General features: G+C 44.3%; 1 pseudogene across 1 annotated transcript; it reads right to left on the bottom strand.

Annotated features, from left to right (window-relative positions):
* Nucleotides 1–5,160: 5,160 nt before the first annotated feature.
* On the bottom strand, nt 5,161–25,281 carry LOC308551078 (transcription factor SPT20 homolog pseudogene; annotated as a pseudogene). Its single transcript has 3 exons — nt 25,239–25,281; nt 7,798–10,451; nt 5,161–5,316 (listed from the first exon to the last, which is right to left on the bottom strand). The product of its transcript is annotated as a transcription factor SPT20 homolog pseudogene (transcript).
* Nucleotides 25,282–27,222: the final 1,941 nt, after the last annotated feature.

Genomic DNA, 27,222 nt, shown 5'->3' with positions numbered 1-27,222 from the left:
CACCCATACATCGGGTAGCTGCTTGTTTCTTAACAACACTCCAAGCCTACAAAACTCGTATTTAGATAAAAGAACCTAATTCTGCACTGTGCATCTCAGTTTCAGTCTGTTACAAATTGCAGATGCAGGAGAAAGGAAGGCTGTGTGGAAAGGCGGGCATCCCGCAGCCTGCTGCGGGGAAGGGAGTGTTGTCACTCAGGTCCTGTCTTCTTGGGCCCTGGGTGGAGAGTCTGACCACTGTTACTGGAGTCATCTTTACTTGTATATTGGTTGAGACTTCCAGAAATGACCATCATCCACTTTCCTGCTCTTTCTCTACTTCCTTGGCCACTCCTCAGCTGCCCATTCAAGCTTGTTCTCTTCCCAACCTGTAAAAGTTGGCATCTTTCAAGACTCAATCCTAGGCTTCCTTCTTTTTATATTTAGCTACGGTGTTGCTCAAGACATACACATTTTTGACACTTACTTCTTAAACTGTGCCTTCTGTTGTCCCACAGCGTCCCTCTGTGGTCTCTTACAGGTTCTTTCACTGTCAGTTCCTCCTTCCCTGATAATAATATCGCCGTTTCTGTTTTTTATGGAATTGACCTGCTATCTATTTCTTATACATTACCATATAGCGGGTTTTGTTTGGTTTTTAAACTCATTTTGACTTTTTTGATTTTTTGATAGAGTTAAGTCCGTTCACATTTCCTGAAATGACTGCTGTACAGTTATGCATCACTTCATGAATGGGATACATTCTGAGAAATGCGTTGCTATGTGATTTCGTCATTGTGTGAACATTATGGAGTGCACTTATACAAGCCTAGCTGGTATAGCCTACACACCTAGGCTAGCCAGTATGATCTTATGGAACCATCGTCGTATATGTGGTCTGTCGTTGACAGAAATGTCATTGTATAGTGTGTGACTATACTTGATTTTATTCCTTCCATATTGCATTTATGCTATATCATTTTACTTTGATGGTTCTTTTATCTTTTCCTTATTTTTGCTGGTTTTATTAAGTTGCTATCCATTCTATTTTTTGCCCTTGCTAATTTGGACATTCCCTTGTACTTTCCCATTCTTTTAATGGCAACTTATTTTCCTCTGATATTCTTAATTGTTTTTTAATCATCACCTGAGGATGTTAATAGATTTTTTTAGGGAGAGAGAAGAAGGAGGTAAGAGGGGGAGGGGGAGGAGGAGAGAAAGGGAGATATTGATGTGAGAGAGAAACATTAATCGGTTGCCTCCCTTACTCGAACCACAACTTAGGTAAGTGCCCTGACCAGGAATTGAACCTGCAACCTTTTGGGGTTGAGGACGATGCTCCAACCTACTGAACCACCCAGCCAGGGCTTCTCTGGTATTCTTTATCAATTGCATATTTTGTTACCATTATTTGAAAACAAGCCTCAACTATTTTCTTACCAAGACAGCATATTTCTCTTTGCATCCCCTACTGCAACAAGACTATTTTAACTTCCCTTCCACCTTCTTGCCCTAGTTGAGAAATTTCAAGTGCCCTTTCCCTACTCTACCTCTACCCAACACCTAGGTTTTTCTGAAATAGTTTAGTTCTAAATTATTATTAAAATTGCCTTGCAGTAACCTCTTTTATTTTAAGAATCTTTATCTAGTGCTCATATTACATATTCCAAGATATCCACTTACGATTGATTTAGATTAAACTACATGTTACTTATTTTTAGAAATATAATCATTATCCATTTAATTTAAACGTTAGTACTTGAGGCCTCTGTTTTTATTCATTTGTTGTTTGGTGAGAATGATTTCTTGAGTATTTTTCTCAAATAGGTCATGTGGTTGTTAAAATTTTTGATTCATAAAAAAAATTAAAGTTTTTTTTTTTTTACCCTGATGAATGAAATACTAACTGGGTATGAGATTCTTGGATTGCAGTCCTTTACTTTCAGTATCTCTAGATGTTATTTCAATATCTTCTAGCTTCTAGGACTTCCAGTGTTGTATAAGAGAAATCCAATATTCATCTTACTTTTTATTTGTAGATAACTGATTCTTCCTGATTGGAAACAAGAGTTCTATTCTTGAGATTTAGAATTTGACCAAGGTATACCTAAGTGTGTGTATCTGCTATTGGCACAATAATGCTATGTAACTAACTACCACAAAAATCTTGTTGGCATTAAACAGTAAGCACTTATTGGTCACTCGCATGTCTAGAAATCTAGGCTGGGCTTGACTCTTGAGATTCAGGTTGGGTTTAGGTCTGCTTGGTATATTTCTCATCTTACTCAGATCAGGAGCCTCAGAAAGCAGCAGCACAGGATGGTAAACCCACTATGCAGGTGTAATTCAAGCTTCTGCTTGTATCATATCCACTAACAGTCCACAGGCCAACGTGAAATCACATGGCCAATGTGAATGAAGTCCAGATATCGGGAAGTCCAACCTGCTCATTCATGTTAGATAAAGGGGAGGGAATCAATCTATTATAATGTATAGATTCTCATGGAACCTCTGGGACTTGGTGCATTTTTTCCTTTCTTTTGCTTTTTCCCACTGAAACACAGAAGTTTATGTGTCTTCACTAATGAAAGCATGGGACCAGATGATTTAACATGCAGATTTTGCAATTCCTTTAACTACCAGCTAAGCCAGCGTTAACTTCCTCATTTCAAGAGAATTTAATGGCTACATCTGTCTTCCAAGTTTCTTATCTTTTCTTTCTATGAGCTCCATACTCTTATATTTTTGAGATAGCATGCTTTGAGGTATTTCTTCCCCTTCACCCAGATTACTAACTCCCCTTTAATTCACCGAATGTATGTTTAAGTTTGGAATCACAGCATCTAGTCACAGGAAGTTTGTACGTGCGGGAAGAGGTGTGCCTGTGGAGGATGACCAGCTTATCCTGGCTTACCCAGGATGTCCTGGCTTTAGTGATGAAAGCTCCGCGTTCCTGGAACTCCCTCAGCCCCAGGCAAAACGTCACCCTGATGCTGTGTCTGAATCCCTTCAAATCCTAGTTTAATTTTTTAAGTTGTTATCTGTGTCCTCTATTAACCCGGTTTTGCTGGGTGCCTGTCCTGTTTGACCCTCTTCCTTCTGGCTGCTGGGATCTCTTAGATGTCTTGTTATTTTTCTTTATCTGCTATCCTGAGAACATCTGGGTCTTGCCTGTCATGCACGAGGACTGGGAATGGATTTAGTCATCAACTTGATTGGGGGTAAGGAAAACTTACAAGGCCAGGGTAGCAAGAGAAGGGAAGGCACAGGTCCCCTTCCTCCCGTCATCCGTTACAGGAGTGCCAGGGCCACCTCGCCCTCCTGGATACCCAGCGTGGGCCCATGTTCCGGTAGATAGGCTTGCTCTAGGTTACTCAGTATAATAAAGATAGTGTCTGCCTCTGGAGCAAAACTTGGCCAGGTTTACTTGCAGCACCCTTTTAAATACTGGGATTTCCTAAGTGTGTGTTCCTCCCCTGTGGCACACATCCACTTGTGCCCACCTCTGTGTTGTCCCTATGGGACTTGGGGCACAAGGGAACCAATGCAAACATTAAGTTCATGCTGCCTGTTGTGCTGTAATGAAATCATTTATATCTCTGACCCAATATTCTTGTATCTTCTGCTAGCATCCATGAAACTGAGGCAGACAAACTTGTTAGCTTGCAAGCAGGGAGAGTCTTACACCCTTCACAGTTTCTCAATAGAGCCCGTTAGAGGTGATGTCCCCTCCTGTCAAAAATATGAATTCAGCCCTGGCCGGTTTTCTCAGTGGTTAGAGCATCGGCCTGCGGACTGAGGGGTTGCGATTTGATTCCCAGTCAAGGGCACATACCTTGGTTGCAGGTTTGATCCCCGGCCCTAGTCGGGACTCTTGCAGGAGGTAACCAATCAATGTCTCTCTCTTTCAGGTTGATGTTTCTCTCTCTCTCTCCCTCCCTTCTACTCTCTAAAAATCAATGGAAAAAATATCCTCAGGTGAGGATTAAAAAAAAAAATCTGAGCTTGGCCAGGCATGGCTCAGCAGTTGAGCATTGACCTAGGATCCAGAAGACTGTGGTTCCATTCCCGGTCAGGGCACATGCCCGGGTTGTGGGCTCCATCCCCAGCAGGGGGCGTGCAGGAGGCAGCTGATCAATGACTCTCTCATCATTGATGTTTTTCTCTCTCTCCCTCTCCCTTCTCTCTCTGAAATCAATAAAGATATATTTTTTTAAAAAAGAAAAAGATATTTAACTAACTGAAATGCTACTAAGCCCCTGTCAGGGTTGTCCTCTCCCTTACCAGTAAGAATAAACTCAGCTTTCTCTAATGAATAGATGCTTATGGTGCTTTCAGGAGGCAGCACACAACTAAAACCAAAAACAATACTGGAATCAGTTAGAAGGTGGGCGAACTGGGAATGGGAACCTGGAGGCAGTCTGTCCATCAAGGAACCTAACATATTTCTGTTACTTTTAAGAAATAAAAGTTTCTTAGTAGCAAAAGTTTCCCTCAAATTTTCTCAAGGCAGAAATCTAGAATGAAATAATAGATTTTTAAAACTTATTTCTAAATGAGTACAAATTCTCCATGCACATGCACATACCTGGATTTCATGGGGTGGGCAATGCTTTTCTGTGTGGAATCTTCTTTCCATTACCTCCTTGGTCTGCGTTCTGCCTCTAACCTGGGACAGGGTGATAGCCACTAAAATCTTGAACCTTCTGCTATTTCCTATTTCTCTCTATTGTGTACTCATCTTTATATGCGTAACCTTCATTACCCCAGTGAGACTTCATCATAGCGGGAATCCAGCTAAAATTGCTGAAGTATAAAATTACATGAGTTTTGATAAGATCTATGTTCTAAAGAAGCCCTATATTTTCCCTTGGTATCTTTATTGTCCTAGGGCTACCTAGGGCCTAACACAGTACCAGGGACGTGGGTCACCTCCCTACATAGTTGTCAGAATCGGCACATTCTCTGGGATTTTACTTCAAGGGTAAATACTCTTTTGTCTTCATTAGCATGGCAGTTGCATCATAGTACCAACCTTGGTGGGATCGTGTGAAGAATACAAAGACCACAAAAGCTTATGTGAAACAAAGCTGAATTTATTTGCTTGCCAGGGAAGGGAGCGCCACATTACACAAGGCCAGCAAAGAGAGGAAGTACATCAAATGTGGTGAGAGCCTGAGTTCAGGTCTCTGGTTGGTTCCCAAGGCCGGGAGTAAACTCTTCTTTGCCACTGGTCACTGCACTGGTTTGCTTCTTAAAGTGAGGGTACCACGGCCAAAGATGTCCAGGATGGGCTGCAGGAGCTCGGACGGGCGCGGTGTCCCTCAGATGGTAGAGCTGAGGTGTTTGAAGTCGATCAAAAATCTTCGAGTGAGACTCACGGCTGCCTGCCCCTTCACTCATCTCCTTTGGAAATGCCAAACCAAATGTCCTTCTTTTTCGTTAGAGCGAAAGGCACAGAAACATACATGTGCACTCAGAAAAACAAATGTTATGTAGACAGGTTGCCCTTCAAAGTTGTAACGGAGCAAAACAGAAGAGACACGCAAATACATGTACACAACGTGCACTGCGACATTATACACAGCATCTCACAGGTGGAAGCAGCGCCAGTGCACATCAGTGGAGCGTGGATGGACACACGAGGCATATTCAAACAACCAGATGTTACCCAGACATTAAAAGGAATCAAGCCCAGCCGGGCATGGCTCAGCGGCTGAGCGTCAACCTAGGATCCAGGCGATCGGGGTTCGATTCCCAGTCAGGGCACATGCCCGGGTTGCAGGCTGCAGCCGATCAATGACTCTCTCATCATTGATGTTTCTCTCTCTCCCTCTCCCTTCCTCTCTCTGAAATCAATAAACATATATTTTTTAAAAAAAGAATTAAAAAAAAAAGGAATCAAGGGCTGATTGACACGTTACAACGTGGCCGAACCTCAAAACCATTATGCCAAGGAAAAGAGGCCAGACGAGAAAGGCCACACACTGTATGGTTCCCGTCACAGGAACCGTGTAGACTGGGGTGGTCCGTCCAGACAGCAGGCAACCTGCTGGTTTCTGGGGCTGGGGCGGGGTGGATGGGAACCAAGTGCTTCATGGTTACAGAGATGTCTTCGGGGTGACAAAATGTTTTTGAAATAGAGACGGTGGCATCACAACACTGTAAATTAGTAAATGCCACTGAACCGGACACCTCACACACGTTGTTTCTTCTCTCAGTTACATCTCAATACAAAGAAGGGGAAAAGCAAACAGAAAAGCTCAGGGATCTTTTGAGGCCACTGGAACGCCCCAGGAGGAGAGAAGGGCTGAGGGAGCAGGGCTGCGGGACAACGGATCACTGATCCTTGGAAGGGAAAACAAAGGAAAGAGGCCGGGTTCGGCTTCAGGCTCTAACATGGCTGCGAACATGGGAAAGGCAAACAGATACAACTCATTTCCAGATGCTTAGCTGTGTACTTTTCTGCAAATAAGCTAGGCTTCTAAAACTATAATTTTATAAAGAGAGGACACAAGACGTCCCAGAATTGCCTTTCCCAGGCCTTGGCTGCAGCCTGGAGGAGGAGAGCTGGGCTCAGTGGTGGGCACTGAGGCCACCGAGCCTTTGAAAGGGCTGGGACACCGGCCCGCCCACAGCTCTGCCTTAATCCATTTGGCACATCGGGAGGTCTCCCATGTCTCCATATAGGTGTGACGAACATCATTTTTGGTACTCTTAACACTTTTCACACACACATTTGTAAAAATTGATTCTCATACACTGTGCAAAAACCTTTTGAACTAAACAAATACCAAAGTACATTCTTCTGAAAGATGTTTCTAACATTTCATAGGTCCCTTCAGGATACATTCTGTACAGTGAAAACATTTAAAAGCTGTGACCTTCCTGTAGCCTGCTACAACACGGATGGACACCATGCTAAGTGCAAGAGGCCAGCCACAAGACAAGTACTGCATGACTGCACTCACAGGAAGTGTCTAAAGCAGTCAGGCTCAGGGAAGCAGACACTAGCCAGCCGGCTGCCAGGGAAGGGGCAGCTGGTGCTCATGGAGGCGCCAGGTTCACTTGACAAGATGGAACAATTCCAGGGACCTGTTGCACAACATGCAACTTTCAAGTGCTTAAGATGGTACATTTTATGTGATATGCTTCTTCACTCAGCAAAACTTTAAAAACCCATTCGTCTTGCTAAATTAACAGAATGTTAACTTTCTCCATATTGTAGATTTAGTTTCAGAAAAACAATAGGCTCCAGAGTCTGAGTCTAGTGTGGATTTGATATACTTTAGAACATTAAAATAGAAATCACTATGTAACAACAGCAACCAAAACAATGATACAAGCAAAACAATCCCAGGTTATTAAATCACCCAGTTTCTATGTAAAAACCACAGGTTGTGCTTCGGTATAAAATTTGCACATCTAAATTGAAAATACTGACACATTAAAATAAGCCAGACTGAAGCAAAAACTCAGAACTCACTCTAGTCGATGCCCTTGTTTTCAAAAGAGAATACAATGCAGGACTCAGGATTTGGGGGTGCCGGGCAGGCCCCCACTCTTTCTGCCTTTGGCCTGGCATGCTCCCTGCAGGCCCCCACCTGGCTGAGCTATTTGGGCTGCTGCTCTAGCCACAGCCCCTGGAAGCTGCAAGATTCTAAACTGTACCTGCTGGGGCTGCGGCTGCGGCTGGGGCTGGGGCTGCGGCTGCGGCTGCGGCTGCCGCTGGAAGGCAGAGGGGAGCTGGACCCTCTGCTGGAGAAGACTCTGCCCAGCTCTTGCTTTGGCACAGCCAGGCTGAGACAACACAGCTACCTGGGGCTGCAGAACACTTCCTACTCCCTTGAGGTTGATAACAGCAGCTTGCTGAGCAGACAAGGCTGTTTGCTGTCTGCTGGAACTCAGTGCACTTGAAGCCTGGGGCACTGGCTGTTGAAGGGGAGAAGTGGGGGGCTGCTGATCTTGTGGCTTTGGAATCACCTGACAAAGCAGCTGCTGCGGCTGCTGGACCTGCTGCTGGATGTTGGACATGTCCAAACCTTGTGGGACCCAGACTATACCTACGGGCTTGAGATCTGAAACATTTCCTACCACATACTGAACACTTGCTTGAGAAGGAGCCTGTGGTGCAGCCCGCCCTGCATTTTGTGGCTGGTGGCCTGAGGGCACCCTGCTGGGCTTGACTCTTGCAGGAGCGCTGGCCCCATGGGAAGACACCTGCACGGGGTTGGAACTTCTCACCAAGGCCTGGACTACGTGAACAGGGCCCATCAAATGGATGAGCTTGGGGCCAGTGGAGCTGGCCTTGACCGGGTTGGCCAGGGTCGTAAGTGCTGAGCTGGCAGTGGACAGGGTGGCTGCAGGACACGTGCTGACGTGGTTCATGTCCACAGACAATTTCTGGGCAAGACTTGGTGGCTCCGAAGCTGGGGCAGGAGATGGAGACTCACGAAAGCTGCTTGCCTGCTGTGGAGTAACACTTTTGCCTAAGGAACTGTATACTGAGTTGGAGAGAAGACCGATGGGTGGACGTGCGAGCTGGATTCCCGTCCCCAGTATTAAAGACCGAACTGACACGGCCTGAGGCTTCTTGGCTGCTTTCCCTGGAGAAAGGTGGCTCAGACTGGCGAAGCCACCGGAGCCCTGTGACACCCTGACTGGACAATTGGTGTTCTTCTGCACCAATGTCTTGGACTGACTGCGTACTTTCCTAGGGCCAGTCTTTGACCCAGAAATGGAACTATAGGAATGGTCATCTGTGGCGGAGTAGCAGTGAGACATCTTCCTCCCACATGTGACCTTTTTAGGTGACCATCCATTTCCAGAGATAAATGGATCATTAAGAGGCTGCATGAAGGGCAGCTTTTTCTCGAATGGATCATCATCTTCCCATTCAAATAGAGAACTATCTTTTACCTCCTGGGCTGGCCAGACTGTTGGTTGTGAGTCACCATACTCAATAGGCATCTCTTCTTCAACACCGTTTGCCAAATCCATTTCAGAGAGGGCCTCCAAGTCACGTGCCGCTTCATTCCACAGATCTATATAATCTTCCGCTTTGGAAATTTCGAGGTCATACGGCTGGCCTGCCTGCCTGTCTTTGCTTTCGTGGTCAGGGGCCCATGCCCTTAGCTCAGGAGGGGGTGGACTACAAGACAGCTCCTGCTGCCCGTTCTCGGAGGCTGCAGAATACCTCTGGAAGTTCCTTCTCATTTCGGGAGTGTTTGGGTTTTCCTTGTTATAGGGCAGCCTGTTTGCAGTGCAGGCCACGGATACAGAAGGATCGAGACACAGGGGCTCGTCTGTAGCTAAGATCATCTGGCTCTCAAGGGGAACTTTGTCTTCCTGGGTCCAAAGCTGGCCATCGCTGCTTATGGACTGCACATCGCAGGCTAGCGTCTGCACTGTGGGGCGCAAGAGAATATGCCTGCTCTGGTAACCCCGGGGTGCTGCACCGCTGCACTGCCTATAGTCCCGCACTTCTGCTATGACACAGCCACTGTGAAAAATGTTAACCTGAGACTTTTCCAGGAGATCCACCAAGTCAGGAGGCAGTTCTTCTGCATCTAAGTATTCAAGAAAGTCCCTTTCTTCATAAGGCAGTCGGATGGTCTCTGAATATGCCTTATTTTCTACCCTGAGCATCAGCGAATAGCCCTCCTCTCCCGCGTACAGGCTGACCACTAAATAGGGCAGGGACTCCCTCGTGACGAGCTTCTCTAACAGGTTCACATTGCGTGTTAATTCCTCCGCAACCTCGGGCTCTCTCCCACACTCTTCAACGTATATGTCATAGAGCTTCTCATGCAGGGATTCCCCCCCACGGGCCGCGCATTTCCTCTTAGCCCGTCTCTGCCGGATACTTTCAATAACACACTCCGCACGATCTAGGGCGCGTTCTAAAGCTTCACGCATTGCGGTGCAGAGCGGGGGCCCTAAAAGAAGAGAAAACGTCAGTGCGCTGGTGCCCGGAGCCTGTACCTCCTTGCACTCTGACGGAATCCGGCGAACTCCGCGCCTCCACAGAGCAGCGCCTGGCCTCACCTCAGAGCGCACCCCGAGGGACCCGCCGCCCCGAAAGCAATCCACAAAATACTCACGATTCGGGGGCCCGCCTGTCTGGGCAGCAGGCGTGCAGGGCCCGCGGCCCCGCAGCCCCTCGCCGTACGGCTTCGGGGACGCGCCGTCCATGCAGCGGCCGCGCAGGAGCCGCCGCCTCACCGCGCCTCGTGGTCCGCGGCCGCACCGGAAGTGGGAGCCCGCTCTCTGTGTGGGGCGCCTGAGGGGGCGTCCTCTGTGCGCATGCGTGCCGGCTCTCTGCAGGCAGGTGGCGGGCTTCAAGCCCTCGCCCCGCTGTCGCCTGTCCTCGCCACCAGGGGGCGGGGGCCCAAAGGCCGCACTTCCTGTTCTGGTGCCCACGCTGCTTGCTGGACGGCGGGGCCACGCGCGACCTTGTCTTCGCGTGTCCCCTTAAAAGCGAGCTCGCCAAAGCAGAAGCAACCGGCGACCACACGCACACTGTTTGGGTGCGGTTTGCATCCCCCCCCCCCCGCAGTTTTGGGGGGGACGCTGTTGCGGGGAAAGTCGTGGCCGGTGCATTTCTTTTCTCGGCGAGCGCTTCGTCAGGGACTGTTCGCTGTCCCTGGAGTCCCTTGTCCTCAGCGGCAGGGCTGCGCCTGGTGTCCACCAGTTTAACACGCCCCAGAGGGGCCGCGTCTGTGGCTCTTGCATTCGGGGGGCCCTGCTGAGGCACCGGGATGCTGCATGGAATCTTCCCCCGACCTCCTGCCTGACGGTTTTCATACAGATGGGCGCGCAGCAGGGCATCCTTGTCCGTAAGTACTCACCCTTGCTCTCCCTATGGCTTACATAAGGGCATTTTGTAATTTTTATAACGTATGTGGCAGGTAGGTTGTATCGTCTATGAATTACAGTCCAGGAGTAAAGGATTTCTTTAGGAAGGTGCTTTGCAGCTGAGAGGGCCGAGAACTCTTGTTCCAGGTGATGGCAGCAAATTTAATTGACTGCTGTAGCCGTAGACCATAGCTCCAGTCCCAGTGGCGGATTTGGAGTGACATGGCGCCTTAGAGAATGTACGGGACATTGTTTTCCATGACCTCAGTTGCTTTGAAATCTGCCAGCCTTTTTGGACAGGCTTTGAAAAGACTCTGTTGATGTTTAGATGCAGACAGGATGAGAGAGTGATATTTGTAGTGAAGTCTCACAAATGAGAAGAATCCCAGACAATTCGGTGCAACTCCTGAATTACAGGCTATAAAATAAATGTGCTCCTTTTAATCAGTAGCAATGATGATAATCACATACATAGTGGATACAGTTTACTGAAATAGGGTGAAAAACTCCTCGAGTGAGAGTTCCTTAAAGATGGCCCTTGTTCGGGAATCCTCAAGAATAATTTTCTCCCGGCCTATCAGCTGTCGGAGAGCAGATGTACCCTTGTGGAGTACTCAAGGGGGCTTGAAATCAGTTCAGTTTAACGCTCTTAGACATCTTCCCCTGACTCTCTTTCTTCCCCTCCGCATGCCCCGATTCAGGCGAAGCCTGAGACTGGGTAGCTAGATCACACTTTGGGTCCACCAGTCTAAATATCCAACTTTAATGGAGCCCGAGTTAATGAGGTGAGCGTGAGCTCCGGCTCCCATTCAGAGCACTGCCTTCTCCCCACTGGAGCAGATGAACTTAGCTGCTGACCAGACTCCTGCAGGCTTCTCACCAGCCATGGTCCCGTTCACCTTCTGTCCCCAGGAATTTGCTGAGTGTTGGGTCCGAACAGGGGCCAGTCTGTAGGAGTATTCCACTTAGGCGGAGAAGCTGATGAGAAAGGCAAAGCTCTGCCTTCCTGTTGGTCTGAACTAGGCACATTGTTGGATGAGAAGTGGCACAGTGGACCTGTGTTTGAGTCAGGTTACCCTCCTAAAATTGAAAGAAGCCCAAGACTTCTGCTGGCTGCTCCTGGCCGGCAGACCAGACCTTCTAGCTTCTTAGCATGGCACAGGAGGAAGGCCGGGCCTAGGGCGAGGCACGAGGGGGCCTAGGGCACTAGCACGAAGGAGACTCCAGCTCTCTGGGTTGTGTGAGTCCCATCAGGGTCAGTGCCTTAGATGCCTCGCCTTGTCCCAGGCCTGCAGCTAGGCCCCTCACTGCGCGGTGCCTGGCCCCTTCCCAGCCTCAGCTCTCTCTTCTGTCTTTCACGTTCCTGTGCATTGAACGTAGCCACCGTGCCACAGGCAGGCCAACTCTTTCAGGGCTCTGTGCCCTTGCAAAAGGCTGTTTCCTCTGCTGAGAGGTCCCTCTCTGCTTAGTCACCTGCGATCCCCACCTATCACCTCAGATATCCTTCCTGACTTCCAAGAAGCAAGGAGGCCTCCTTTTCTCTGCTCTCCTGCCAAAACACACTTATCACATGCCTTACAGAGCCAGGCTGCACACTGGAAAGGCATTGAGTGTTTGCGCGGTTTCTCCACACACAGTTCTGGATTCTCTGGGGGCAGAGATGATGTCTTTTCCATGTCTGTTTGGTCACCAACTTGGTTGTTACGTGGCCCGAGGCTGGCAGTATAGAATGAAGGAGTAATTGAGTCCACACTAAGTTTTCATTTCACTTGAGTATATACCTATGTTGTGCAATGTTGAATCATGTAGTAAGTATATGTTTAACTTTATAAGAAACTGCAAACTATTTTGAAAGTGGCTGTACCCCTTTGTATTTCCAACAACAACATATAGAGTCCCAGTTGCTCCATATTCTTGTCAGCAGTTAGTATTGTCAAGTTTGTTTTGAAGCATTTTAACAGGTATCTAGTATACCTGATTGTGGTTTTCATTTATATTTCCCTAATTACTAGTAATGCTGAGTATCTTTTTATGAGCTCATTTTCCATCCACATATGTTTGTTGACATATCTCTTTGAATATTTTGCCTATTTTTATTGGACTGTTTTCTTATTAGTGAGGTTTGAGATTCATTGATATGGTCTGTATATGTCATTCAGTAATACATGTTTGGCAAATATTTCCCCCTCATCTTTAGCTTATCTTTTCATTGTCCTAACAGTGCCTTTTCAAAGAGTAGAATTTCGTAGTATTGATGAAGTCCAATTTATCATTTTTTTCTTTTCTGGATTGGGCTTTTGGTGTCATATCTAAGAAACTGTTACCTAACTCATGGTCACAAAGATATTCTGCCATGTTTTCTTCTGGAAGTTTTGTAGTTTTAAGATTGTCCATTTTGAGTTCATTTTTGTATAAGGTGTGAGGTATAAGTCAAGATTCATTTTTTGTCCGTGGATATCCAAGTGTTCCAGCAACATTTGTTGAAGACTGTCCTTTCTCCATTGAATTGGCTTTGTGAAAAATCAAATGACCATAGATGTGAAGCCCTACTTCTGTACTCTGAATTTTGGTCCACTGATCTACTCATCTATCTTTGTGCCAGTGCCACTCTGTATTTGCAAAGTAATGTTGCCTAGCCGAGTTCTTTAGTCTTTCCATATACATTTTAGAATCACTGTGTCAATTTCTACAGATTTCTTCGCCTAAACCCTGGTTCCACTAATTATCTGTGCACCCTAGAGCAAATTACTAGACTCTTTTGTTCCCAGTTCTTTATTTATAAATGCTGGTGATGATGATGATGCCTACTTTATTTAGTTGTTTTGAAGTTTAAGTGACATATTCCATATAAACCATGTCCATAGAACAATGTCTGGCACATAGTAGGAACTCACTGAAGGTTAACCATTTTTTCCTTCGCCACCTCCCTCCTGATTGCTTTAAAACCCTTATATTTGATTTCTCAGGGATAGTAGGGAACTAATGAAGGGTTTGAAAAGAAAGAGTAACTTCTTTTATTTGTTTATTTTTTATTGAATTTATTGGGGTGACAGTTGTTTGCAAAACCATACAGGTTTCAAGTATACAACTCAATAAAACATCATCTGCACACTGCATCATGCGCCCATCGCCCAAAGCAAAGTTTCTTTCTGTCCCCATTTCCCCCCACTTTGCCTACCTCCGCCTAACCCTACCCTCTTCCCCTCTGGCTGTCACCACACTGTTGCCTGTGTCTGTGTGTTATGTATATATGTTTTTTGCTTAATCCTTTCACCTTTTTTCATCCAGTCCCCCAACCTCCTACCCTCTGACTGCTGTCTGTCTGTTCCATGTATCCATGTCTCTGTTTCTGTTTTATTCATTAGTTTATTTTGTTCGTTAGATGCCACATATAAGTGAGGTCATATGGTATTTGTCTTTCTCCAACGGCCTTATTTTGCTTAGCATGATAATCTCCAGGTCCATTCGTACTGTCCCAAAGGGTAAGAGTTCTTATTTATTTATTTATTAGTCCTCACCTGAGGATATTTTTTCCATTGCTTTTTAGAAAGAGTGGAAGGAAGGAAGGGAGGAGAAGGGGGGAGGGGAGAAACATCTATGTGAGAGAGACACATTGATTGGTTGACTCCTGCACATGCCTGGACCAGGGCCGGGGATCGAACCTGAGTCCCATGTACGTGCCCTTGACTGGGAATCAAGCCTGTGATCCTTAGGTGTGGTTGTAATTTGCATCTTTCTGATGACTAGTGACGTTGAGCATTTTTTTCATGTCTGTTGGCCATCTGTATGTCCTCTTTGTAGAAATTTCCATTTTAAAAATTGGTGTTGAGTTGTATAAGTTTTTTATATATTTTGGAAATTAACCTCTGATCAGATGTATCATTGGTGAATGTGTTCTCCCATTCAGTGGGTTTCCTTTTCATTTTGTCGATGGTTTCTTTTGCTGTGCAGAAGCTTTTTAGTGTGATGTAGTTCCATTTGTTTATTTTTTTCCTGTTTCCCTTGCCTGAGGAGACATATCTGCAAAAATATTGCTACGAGAGATGCCTGAGATTTTACTGCCTATGTTTTCTTCTAGGATTTTTATGGTTTCGTGACTTACATCTAAGTATTTTATCCATTTTGAGTTTATCCTTGTTATGGTATAAGGTGGCGGTCTAGTTTCATTTTTTAGCATGTATCTGTCCAATTTTCCTAACACCATTTATTGAAGAGACTTTCTTTACTCCATTGTATTCTCTTGCTTCCTTTATCAAATATTAATTGACCATAAAGGTGTGGGTTTATTTCTGGGGTCTCTGTTCTGTTCCATTGGTCTATATGCTTGTTCTTATGCCAGTACCAGGCTGTTTTGATTACAGTGGCCTTGTAGTATAGTTTGATATCCAGTATTGTGATACCTCCAACTTTGCTCTTCTTTTTCAAGATTGCTGAGACAACTCAGGGTCTTCTTTGGTTTCATGTAAATTTTTGGAATATTTGTTCTAGATCTGTGAAATATGCCATTGGTATTTTAATAGGAATTGCATTGAATCCATAAATTGCTTTGGGTAGTATGGACATTTTAATGATGTTAATTCTTCCAATCCATGAACACAGTATACACTTCCACTTATTTGTATCTTCCTCAATTTCTTTTTTCAGTGTCTTATAATTTTCTGAGTACAGGTCTTTTAACTCCTTGGTTGAATTTATTCTTAGGTACCTTATTTTTTGTTATAATAATAGATGGGATTGTTCCCTTGATTTCTCTTTCTGATAGTTCATTATTGCTGTATGAAAATGCAACTGATTTCTGGATATTTATTTTGTATCCTGCTACTTTACTGAACCGATCAGTTCTAGTAGTTTTTTGGTGGAATCTTTAGGGTTCTCTATATACAGTATGATGTCATCTGCAAATAATGACAGTGTTCCTTCCTCTTTTCCAGTTTGGATGCCTTTTATTTGTTTTTCTTGTCTGATCGCTGTGGCTAGGGCTTCCAGTACTATGCTGAATAAGTGGTGAAAGCGGACATCCCTGTCTTGTTCCTGATTTTAAAGGAAATGCTTTTAGGTTTTGCCCATTGAGTATGATGCTGGCTGTGGGTTTGCCATATATGGCCTTTATTACGTTGAGTAATGTTCCCTCTATTCCCACTTTGTTGAGAGTTTTTATCATAAATGGGTGCTGGATTTTATTGAATGCTTTTTCTGCATCTATTGATAGGATCATGTGATTTTCCCCCCTCATTTTATGTATGTGGTGTATCACGTTTATTGATTTGCTGATATCGTACCAACCCTGGAATAAATCCCACTTGATCATGGTGTATGAACTTTTTAATGTATTGCTGGACCCAGTTTGCTAATATTTTGTTGAGGATTTTAACATCTATGTTCATCATGTATATTGGCTTATAATTTTCTTTCTTGGCCTATAATTTGTAGTGTTTTTATCTGGTTTTGGAATTAAGATAATGCTGACCTCGTGAAGTGAGCTTAGGAATCTTTCCTCCTCTTGAATTTTTTGCAATAGCTGGAGAAAGAGAGGTGTTAGTTCTTTGAATGTTTGGTAAAATTCACCTGTGAAGCCACTTGGTTCAGGACTTTTGTTTGTTGGGAATTTTTTATTACTGCTTCAATTTCACTAGTTGTAATCTGTCAGTTCAGACTCTGATTCTTTCTGATTCAGTATTAGAAGCTGTATGTTTCTAGGAATTTATCCATTTCTTCCAGATTGTCCAATTTATTGGCATATAGTTGTTTGTAATATTTTCTTACAGTCCTTTGTATTTCTTTGGTTCCAGTTGTTACTTCTCCTCTTTCATTTTTCATTTTATTTATTTGGGTCTTCTCTCTTTTTTTTCTTGATGAGTCTGGTTAAATGTTTTTCAATTTTGTTTATCTTTTCAAAGAACCAGCTCTTGGTTTCATTGGTCCTTTGTATTTTTTTTTTTTTTCAGACTCTATTTCATTTCTTTCTCCTCTGATCTTTATTATTTCCTTTCTTCTACTCACTTTGGGATGTGTTTGTTGTTCTTTTTCAAGTTCCTCTAAATGTAAAGTTAGATTGTTTATTTGAGATTTTTCTTGTTTCTTGAGATAGGCCTGTAATGCTATGAATTTTCCTCTTAAGACTGCTATCCCTGTGTCCCATAGATTTTGGGTTGTTGTGTTCTCATTTTCATTTGTTTCAAGGTATATTTTTATTTCTTCCTTGATCTCATTGCTAACCCATTCATTGTTTAGTAACATGTTATTTAGCCTCAATGTCTTTGTGTGTTTTTCAGTTTTTTGTGTGTGTGATTGATTTCTAGTTTCATACCATTATGGTTCACAGAAGATGCTTGACATGATTTCAGTTTTCTTAAATTTATTGAGAATTGTTTTTTTTCCTAACGTGGTTTATCCTAGAAAATGTTCCATGCACACTTGGAAAGAATGTGTGTTCTGCTGCTTCAGAGTGAAAGGCCCTGAGGATATCAATTAAATCCAGCTGATCTAGTGGGTCTGTTCTCGGTATGTGGAGCTTGAGATGAGGCTCTTATCCTTGATTTTCTGGGTGGGTCCAATATAATCACTGAGAGGCAGGAGAGGCAGAGAGAGATTGGAAGAGGCTATGCTGCTGGCCTTGAAGATGGAGGAAAGGGCTATGAGCCAAGAAATGCAGACAGCCTTTTGAATCTGGAAAAGGCAAGGAAACAGATCCTCCCTAAAGTCTCCAAAAAGGAATGCAGCCTTGTCAAGACCTTAATTTTTGTGTAGCGAGATCCATTTCAGACTTCTGACTTCCAGAACTTTAAGATTATAAATTTGTGTTGTTTTAAGCCACTACATTAGCGGTAATTTGTTATAGCAGCTTTAGAAAGTGAATACATGTTTTATGTCATATCCGGTGCTGAGAATTAGGGAAGACCTGTATTCTGCTGCCTGCAGGACAAGGTTGCAGTACCCCATCCCTCTGTAACAAAAGAATGTTTGATGGAGCAGGCGATGTCTATTTATGTCATGGTTGTCTAATATCTGATTGATTTAAGGCGGGGGGGGGAAAGATGCATGCAGAAGATGCATGCAGCCTTTCCTAGAACATCTAAAGCCCTAATTCTTTAATTTAATTTAATAAAATGCTTTGTTTCCAAGATCTCAAATCTCAGAAATAAATAAGTAAGAAGCTTTGGGTCTTTGGGAAATGCAAAACAAACCCAACAAGGACAGTACAGTGGGTAGAACTCAGGCTCTGAAGCCAGGCAGGGCTGCTTCATATTCCTGGGTTTGCTCCAGTTATGTGAGCATTGGCAACTCCTAAAGCCTTTCTGAGTCCTTTACTCATCTGTACAACGGAGCCTATAGCACACTTTGAGAGATGAAGGCGAGCAAACACTCTGTACATATGAGCACTCAGTAAACTTATTCTATAAAGCTAAATGGAGCTGAAGAGCAGGCAATGTCCATTTATGTCATGGGGTAGTCCCTGCCTCTGGTTACATTCAGGGCAAGGAGATGGAGTTGTTGAGTGTAAGCTGTGAATTGAGGGCAGAGAGGAGTTGGCAGTGTATGTGCTGGGAAAGTGACTAGGCCAGTAGACCTGCAGAAATGGAGAAGCACACAGAAACAACCCTGTTAGCAAAATATGCCTCTTGCTTTTTTTTTTTCTTCCTAGAAGATGAGTTTCATTTTTCTCCTAGAATTAAAATGTGCTACCTAGAAGCCTATGGGCTTCCTAACATTTATATTAAATATGGCAGATATTCTAGCAAGGACTTTAGGAGTCACAGCTTCTGCTCCCTGCCCCTCTCCCCCTATTTCTTCCCAAGGTGAAGTGCTTATTCAGATGAGGCTTATAGTCCATCACAACCTCAATTAGCAGGCCCTCAAAACACTGGAAAGAGGAAAATCACAAGAAAATGAACAAGTCCAAAATGTATTCATATCCAACAGATTTATCATGCAGACGGCACTGAGGGTCAGGATCTGGAAGCAAAGCCAGATTCGCATCAGCATTCAAAGACTCGGTTACATCCACTATTCCATACCTGCTGAGGTTGGAGAGAAGACTCATGCTCTACTTAGGAAAGTTCCCAAGGACAAGAGCTTAAACCAAAGACCTTTTTCATATCCACAACACTCCAATATCGAAAGCAGTCCATAGATTGCATGAGTTTAGAAGTATGACCAAATGTATCCCAGAAAAGGAAAAGTATGCTCGGTGCTCAGAAAAATTAAATTATATATTGGTGTAAATATTATAATTTTATATAAATGCTAATATTTTATATGTAAACATTGTCCAAATAGTATATATTGTAAATATAATGATATAAGGGAAAAGAGTGAGCTTTGGTATATATAATTGTAATATTTATATAAATTTAATATTTATATATTTATATGTTAAATTATATGCATATTCAAGCTCACTATTTTATCTTACCCAAAGAAGTTTCCATAGACAAAGTATCTCCTATTTAGTCATCCTTCCATTTTGAAAAGAGTAAAAACTTAAAATATTTTTAAAAGGAAAAATTGTGTCATCAGATCCGTTTTAATAAGGCTGACTAATGTTACTAAGTATATAACACTGTCTAATACCAAATTACAGCTGAAATGCATTAGTAAGAAAAGATGATAACCCCAATTGTAATTTTAGTTTTGTCAGATATAAAAGCTACATATGACTCCTGGCCTACATTTTTCTGGAAATATCGTTTATTATCTGTTCATCTGTCTCAAAGAGTCAATGCCTTGTGCCATTGTCATTTTGATAACAACCTGGCCCTTACAAGGCCAAGGTACGAAGGTGTCATCTCTTGTAAAAACCTCTCACATTTGGTGTGACACTTTAAGTGTAACTGGAGTTAGCTTCTCTCTACTCTCATCAAAGGTGACTTTTTCTATTGTACTTGGAGAACTGGGGGTTTGTCATTCCTCTGCTCTGGAGTAATCCACTCGGCACAATTCCTGCTTCATGAGCTCCTGCTCTGGGCCACCATCAGCAGCCATGCCTTCCTCCATGTGGCGCTGCTATCTTGGAGCAGTGTGGGGTGACATGGGGTGGCCACACTCCCTGTAGTGGCCTACCTTCCATCCCCCGACAATAGTAGGTGAGAACATATTTAAGACTTTACTGCCTAGTTGGGGATAATTCAGTGGCATTACAAGGTAGAAAATACTTTTAACTGGATGCTAAAAATGACTCCTGTCATAGTCCAAAGGAAAAAAAAATCTAAGGACATTAAACACTTCATTGAAGAAAGGGGAGTCCTTTCGAAGGCACAGCCTTGCTTCCAGACTCACTTTCCTCTGTCCCTTCCAGTTTCTTCGGTATACAGTTTTCCCTCCACTGTCGGAAAACCCCACCCCTTACCTTTGGGGTTAGCCTCTGCTAGCACATATCACCTTCTGAGTAGATACTCTACGGGCCCCACTCAGATCCCCTTGGATCCCATTTACAGTTTCTACATGCTCCTCCCCTGGCTTCTTTGTGCTTTTGCTTCTAATGATCTGTATCTGCGACTCTTTTTGTAAAACTACTCTTAGGTTATAGGAACTGCTTTGAAGAATCAGAAAGAGGCAGGGACAGACAAGTACAGGAGTGTGAAAGCCCAGTTCCCTGTTAACTGTAGTCACCATGTTGTACATTACATCCCTAGTTTTTATTTATCTTTTAACTGGAAGTTTGTACCTTTTCACCACCTTCCTCCAATCCCATCTTCCCCCACTCCCTGCCTTTGGTAACCACAAATCTGATCTCTTGTTCTGTGAGTTTGGATTTTTTCTGTGGGGGAAAGGTTTAGATTCCACATGTAAGTGAGACTACATGGTATTTGTCTTTTTCTGACTAATCTCACTTACCATAGTGCCCTCAAGGTCCATCCATGTTGTTGCAAATTGCAGGATTTCCTTCTTGTCTCAGGAGATCAACTGTCCACAGACATCAAAATTTTGCACAGGAAGCTGAGGGTTAAAACTGCAGGAATACTATGCAGCTGTAAAGAAGAAGGATCCCTTACCCTTTGGGACAGCATGGATGGACCTGGAGAATATTATGCTAAGTGAAATAAGCCAGGCAGAGAAAGACAAGTATCACATAATCTCACTCATATGTGGAATCTAATGAACAAAATAAATTAACAAAATAGATACAGAGACACAGAAGCATAGAACAGACTGACGCTTCTCAGAGGGAAGGCAGAGGTGAGGGAGTGGGCGGGGAGAGATTAACCAAAGAATTTAGATACATATATGCATGACCCATGGACACAGACAATAGGGTGGTGAAAGCCTGGAGCAGGGAGTGGGTGCAGGGTGGAAGGGGTTAATGGGGGATAAGGGGGACATCTGTAATATTTTCAACAATAAAGATAAATTTTTTTAAAAAGTGCAGTAATCATTTCCAACTGCTCTGAGACTTGTAGAGGCAGGGACTTTTAGAGGGGTCATTCCAACTCCTAGAGCAGCGGTCAAGTGGCATTACCCTTGTGTCTCCCTCTTGTGGGAGGACAAAATGAGGCCCAGGAACTCTCCAAGGTCTAGATACAGAAGCAAATCTTTCTTCAACATAGCCTTGCGGCCAAATGGACAACAGGGGGTAGTGACCGCAAGTGATGGGAATGAATCTGAGGAGATGGCCATAATCAAGAAGAGCAAAAGGAAGATACAGAGCATTCTGATACATTTCTAGTAAGCTAGACAAAGACACTGAATCGTAGAAGCAGGCCTATCTGATATTCGTTCGTTCATTCATTTCTCATTCACTCAGGAAATATTTATTGATCATCTGGTATGTGCTGGATGCTAGGTGCTGGGTAAAAATGGAGCTTACACTATAGTGGAGGAGATAGACGTTAAGTAAATAACTATGAGGAGCAGAATAGCAAAAATGGTTAATAGAACGGAGTCAAACTATTTGGGTTCAAATTCCAGCTCTCCCACTTGCTAGTGTGTAATTCTGAGAAAGTTGCTTAGTCTCTCTGTGACTCAGTTTTCTAATCTATTAAGTAGGGTTAATAACAACACCATACTTACCTTCTTTGAGATGAACCAATTGTAACTACATACAAGATAGGTGAAGATTGAATGAAAAAAAGCCAAACACAGGAGTACACACTGTGTGACTCCATTTACATAAAGTTCAAAAACAGGCAAAATGAAATCACGTCATCAGAAGTTAGGATAGTAGTTACCCTTGGTGGAAGGTTATAGTGTGATTACTGGAAGGAGACATGAGCGGGGCTTTGGGGTGCAGGTGATACTTTCTTTTTAAAAAAATATGTCTTTATTGATTTCAGAGAGAGGAAAGGAGAGGGAGAGAGATAGAAACATCAATGATGAGAGAGTCATTGATTGGCTGCTTCCTGCCCCCCCCCCCCACTGGGGATTGAGCCCGCAATCCAGGCATGTGCCCTGACCGGGAATTGAACCCCGATCTCCTGGATCACAGGTTGATGCTCAACTGCTGAGCCACGCTGGCCAGGTGATACTTTATTTCTTGATTTGGGTGTTGGTTACATGAGTGTGCTTACTTTGGGAAAATTCACTGAACTGAACATTCACATGAACTTTTCTATATGTATGTAACATTTCCATAAAAAGTTAGGGGAGAAAACGACAGGAACGGAGTTGAAAGATTTAGATAAATAGAATTTTTATGTACAAATATGTTCTTTATAGTTTTATTTATCCCTATGAAAAATTAAAGACAGGCTCAAAGTCTGACAACTTTTTAAAAGATAAGGGGGGAGTAGGTGGGGAGAGATCAATCAAAGAATTTATACGCATAAATGCATAACCTAGGGACACAGACATTGGTATGGGGAAGGCCTGGGGGGGCGGATGCGGGGTGCAGGAGGTCAGTGGGGGAAAATGAGGACATCTGTAATACTTTCAACAATAAACATAAATTTAAAAAAAGATAACCATGGTGACTATAATGTGGAAAATTCTCACACTCTATTACTAATTGATTGAAACAACAGAGCATTTTGAATCTATACAACTTTATTTCTGTAACAATTAAAATCTGTTAAAAAATAATGACCTCATTGGATTATTGGGAGGATTAAATGGGATATGACATTTAACATGCGTACAAAAGTACTTAGCAGGTAGTAAATCTCAGTAGCGTTCACTGTTATTTTTATACAAATACATAATTGTAGACTGTGAGAAGAAATACAATGAAAACTGTGGTGCTGTACGAGCGGATGCAGGATCTGGGTTATGTTTTCAAAGCAAAGGATTCCTGTCATCCACGATGCCACGATGCTGATACAGACCTTTAACCACTAACAGGCCTTGTAGCCAGAGTCCAGAGCCACCAACCTTGGAACAAGTCACAAATGAGCACCCAAATAGAAAGGGCTGCAATTCACCAACAACCGCAATGATGCAGTAGCTGAACACAACTTGTTACAGTTTAAGAAGTCTTTGCACACTGAAGACCCATGTAGTCATAACAGTAAATCAGAGAGGGAGATAATGTGCCCATTCTTCAGACAAAGTGACTGAGATGTAATAACTTCTTTAATGTAACATGGAAAGGGGAAGGGCTCAGACTTGAGCTTCAGTTGGTTGAGTCATTTGTCCACATGTCTAACTTCAAAACCCACACTTCCCCCAATGCTCCACAATCTGGACCACCATAAATGGACACAGAAGACACTCTGCCTCCCATTCCTGTCCCTTGGAATCTGCAAGAAAAGGGCTAGAAGAAGACTGCAATCCAGTCTCTCCTTCTACTGGAGGACATCCTGGGAAGGAAAGAAAAGTGAGGCAGTCAAATCTCCTTGTACACATGCTAATGTCAGGCCTGCTGGCAAACACACTAATAATATTAACTAGTGGGAGAGTCTTTATCTATGGAATGCTTTTAGGAGGGTGTAATTGGTTTGTCTGGTGTTGCGTGTGGTAAATGAACCTGGAATATATATATTTGTGGGGCATGGCTCCCTGCACACTGAAGACCCATGTAGTCATAACAGTAAATCAGAGAGGGAGATAATGTGCCCATTCTTCAGACAAAGTGACTGAGATGTAATAACTTCTTTAATGTAACATGGAAAGGGGAAGGGCTCAGACTATCAGAGTATAAAATGAAGACATACCACTGTGGGAGTGACCTTCACTCATAATCTCAGAGAACTGCGTTTTCTGGGATTTGGTCATAGGAGAAACACATTAAGTCTCAGGGTGGGTGATGGAGGGTTAGCCCAAGATAAGACCAACAAGCAATGAATGTCTGCTCACCTTTCCCAGTCTTTGCTCCCTGTAATTCCAAGTTCTCTGGTTGATCCCTCTAATTAACTGCAGAAGAAGACGTGGGAAAGACCTAGACGTCAATAGGTAGGGAACAAACCAGTTTGCTAATTGTAAATTAGGTCAGTTATCTTACAATTAATTCAATTCTCTTCTTCCACTAGCATACCTTAATTTGGCCATGAGTTTTCCCTGTATGTGCATCTATGTCAAGATGTTGTAGGGAAAGGCAGGAGTTGGAATCCTTATAATTAGCCGGCATGCCCATTAATGTGCTTGGAAGGCTCCAAGGATGGTGTGCACAGAGTAATTTTTAAAATTTTTTGGGGGGGTAATTTTTTTTCTTTTTTTTTAAAAAATATGTTTTTATTGATTTTTAGAGAGAGGGAGAGGGAGAGAGAGATAGAAAGAAACATAGATGAGAGAGAAACATCATTGATCGGCTGCCTCCTGTACGCCACCTACTGGGGTTCGAGCCCAAAACCCCAACCAGGGCATGTGCCCTGAGAATCGAACCGGTGATCCCTTGGTTCCAGGGTCAAAACTCAACCACTGAGCGACACCGGCGGGGCACAGTAATTTTTTAAAAGCCCTCATCTTGTGGATTTAGGGGGCTCAAGTTAAGGGAAAGGCTGAGCCATGATGAGCACCGCCAGGCCAACTAATGCACCCTGGAATACAAGCACAGCCAGGTTCAGAGCCTCACCCAGTGCGCCTATAGCCCAGGTGACCTTGAGTCCTCCCGGTGGGAAGTAAGGAGTGGGTCACACCCTCCATTTTTGGCTGTGTTGGCTTTAATAGCTGACCAAAAAATCACATGAAGTTGCCTATTTCACTTGGGTAGAGTACAATTTTAATTCTCCATATGCCCAGATATATTACATGGCACATTTCTCTACATCATTAAGAATGAATGGCCCTGGCGAGGTAGCTGAGTTGGTTAGAGCATTGTCCTGATAGCCAAGGTTGCAGGTTCGATCTCTGGTCAGGGCACATACAAGAAGCAACCCATGAATGCATACATGGGTGGAACAGAAAATCCATTTTTCTTTCTCTCTGTCTCTCCCTCTTTCTCCTTTTCCCCCTCTCCCTCTTTCCCCTTCTCTCTCAAAAATCAATCAATAAATTTTTTTTTAAAGAATGAATGGCTGATTTCTCCCACTTACCTTCGATCATGGGTGTAGCAGATGCTTCCGGTGCCTTGCCCATCTCCCCTGTGTACCTGCCACTCTATACACATGGACATCTTACTGCAAGCACTTGTGACTCTCCGTATGAGAGCATTCTCGGGCCACTGCAGCATGGGTGGCTCTTGTATATGACACCATAGAATGACGGGGAATAATGTCCCCAGGACTTTCCTCAGTCAGTGAGAGGAGTGAATGAATAAACGCCTGAGTTTCACTGCCTCTGGGCTGAAACAACCTGAGGCCCATTCTGTACTTTCTCCCAGAGGCCCCCAGCAGGGACCAGTTGTGCATAGCAGTCTCCTAACCATGAACAGGCCTTTTATTGTCTTTTTCCCCCATCCCTGACTCAGCTCCCCCTTTCCTCAGCAGAGCTGCTCCACATGGCTCCCAAAATGATCTGTGCTCACATCGTCTTGTCAGGGTATGCTTCTGGGGAAACTCAACCTCAGCCATAGTCAGTGCAACAACTGAAGATCTAGTGCATCCCATAACAGTGGACAGATACACCTCTCTACCAAGGGACATGCACCCTGGGACGGCAGCCAAGAGCTGAATTTGGAACACACTCGTGGTTTATAGAGCAGGGCAGTTGAGTGGTTCTCATCTAGGGGACATTTGCCCCCCAGGGGACACTTGGCAATATCAGGAGTTATCATTTTGGTTATCACAAGTGGGGATGAGTGCTATGGCATTTAGTGGGCAACCCAGGATGCTGCTAAGCATGCCACAGTGCTCAGGACAGCCCCACAGCAAATGTCACTGGTGCCATGGTTCTGAACCCCTGGTACAGTGCAGCACCACCTCAGAAGGCCTGGCTCTGGGCACTGCACTAACCTCGAAGGAGAGGAGGAAATACTTACTTCACAAGGTGCTTATGAACCTTGAGTTGATGTAATTAAAGTGTGGAGTCAATTATAGCGGCGCCACAGTTCTCGAAAGTCTCCATGGACGAGCATTTCGGGTCACGAGCGCCGAAAGCCCGGAAGGAAATATTTTGGTTTTCGAACATGCCTCCGAGGTTGAACATGCCCCCCGGCTCCCACTGAGGGCAAGATCCCGAGGCCCAGCTGTCCACTGTGGATCCCTCATTTCCGAACTCGAACGGGCTCCTGGAACGAATCACATTAGAAACCGAGGCACCACTGTACTCCTTCGTTCTATACTGCCAGCCTCGGGCCACGTAACAACCAAGTTGGTGACCAAACAGACATGGAAAAGACATCATCTCTGCCCCCAGAGAATCCAGAACTGTGTGTGGAGAAACCGCGCAAACACTCAATGCCTTTCCAGTGTGCAGCCTGGCTCTGTAAGGCATGTGATAAGTGTGTTTTGGCAGGAGAGCAGAGAAAAGGAGGCCTCCTTGCTTCTTGGAAGTCAGGAAGGATATCTGAGGTGATAGGTGGGGATCGCAGGTGACTAAGCAGAGAGGGACCTCTCAGCAGAGGAAACAGCCTTTTGCAAGGGCACAGAGCCCTGAAAGAGTTGGCCTGCCTGTGGCACGGTGGCTACGTTCAATGCACAGGAACGTGAAAGACAGAAGAGAGAGCTGAGGCTGGGAAGGGGCCAGGCACCGCGCAGTGAGGGGCCTAGCTGCAGGCCTGGGACAAGGCGAGGCATCTAAGGCACTGACCCTGATGGGACTCACACAACCCAGAGAGCTGGAGTCTCCTTCGTGCTAGTGCCCTAGGCCCCCTCGTGCCTCGCCCTAGGCCCGGCCTTCCTCCTGTGCCATGCTAAGAAGCTAGAAGGTCTGGTCTGCCGGCCAGGAGCAGCCAGCAGAAGTCTTGGGCTTCTTTCAATTTTAGGAGGGTAACCTGACTCAAACACAGGTCCACTGTGCCACTTCTCATCCAACAATGTGCCTAGTTCAGACCAACAGGAAGGCAGAGCTTTGCCTTTCTCATCAGCTTCTCCGCCTAAGTGGAATACTCCTACAGACTGGCCCCTGTTCGGACCCAAC

This window comes from Miniopterus schreibersii (assembly GCF_964146895.1).
Source record: "Miniopterus schreibersii genome assembly, chromosome: X".
Classification (NCBI taxonomy): domain Eukaryota; kingdom Metazoa; phylum Chordata; class Mammalia; order Chiroptera; family Miniopteridae; genus Miniopterus; species Miniopterus schreibersii.
The sequence above is the reverse complement of the archived record's forward strand: the minus strand, read 5'-3'. Positions and strand labels throughout refer to the sequence as shown.